The sequence below is a fragment of the Rattus rattus genome, chromosome 7 (assembly GCF_011064425.1).
Source record: "Rattus rattus isolate New Zealand chromosome 7, Rrattus_CSIRO_v1, whole genome shotgun sequence".
NCBI lineage: Eukaryota > Metazoa > Chordata > Mammalia > Rodentia > Muridae > Rattus > Rattus rattus.
The window spans coordinates 106,452,045-106,452,926 of NC_046160.1; the positions used below are offsets into that span (position 1 = coordinate 106,452,045).

At 34.5% G+C, this 882-nt stretch overlaps 1 non-coding gene across 1 annotated transcript; it reads right to left on the reverse strand.

The window, feature by feature from the left end:
• Positions 1-285: 285 nt before the first annotated feature.
• Positions 286-415, reverse strand: LOC116906492. The gene has a single exon (XR_004388734.1). It is a non-coding gene; the product is annotated as a small nucleolar RNA U109 (small nucleolar RNA).
• Between the last annotated feature and the right edge of the window lie 467 nt (positions 416-882).

Consider the following 882-nt stretch of genomic DNA (forward strand, 5'->3'; position numbering starts at 1 on the left):
GTGTGTGTGTGTGTGTGTGTGTGTGTGTGCATCAGACTTCCTGGTTAGAAGTGTGCTTGATATATCTTGAGTAAATATCTATATTTTAAAATAATTTTGTCCATGTTTATTGAACTACAGCTTGTTTCATCTGGAGCACAATGACATTTCTACGTGTTATTTTAATATCAGACTCACACTTGACTAGATCATCGGCTTCTCTTGTTATGAGTCTTTCAGTTTGAAATATTTGATGTTCATTTATTTCCCTATTTCTTTTTTTCTTTTCCTTTCTTTCTTTTCTTTTTCTGTAGGAGAAATATACTACCACTCAGCCTCTACTAGAAGGCTGGCAGCCCCGAGAACTCCTCTTTTAGTGTAGCGTGTTCTGGATACATTCCTACTCCAAAGAAAATTTCCCTATTTCTGCAAGCTGCAAATGGCAACTAAAGAATTATTCAGCTTCTGGCCAGTGAAGCCACTCAAATACATTTTGTCTTATAATATATATATCATATATATATGATATATATGATGAATCTTGCTTCTCTAAATAATGTTGACACATACAGAATGTTACAAACAATAATACTAATTGACTGTGCTCCATGATTTGAATAGGGGGCTCTTTATTTTTAATAACTTTATACATATACACTTATTTTTTTCGTCCTTTTTGATATCAATTGCTCTGCCTCATCTCTTCCACTGAAACCATCTTCTTCTGAAAAGGCCCTTGCCTGTTTCGAATGCTGGTATTGGTTTTAACTGCATCTTTTGCATTTGTTTGCTCGTTTGTTTTTACTCAGCAAGCTCAATTATGGGTGCTTGCCTGAATGGAAAATTTATTCTCTGGGACTTGGGCTACTTATCAATACTTATACTGCTTTAAAAAATGCAATC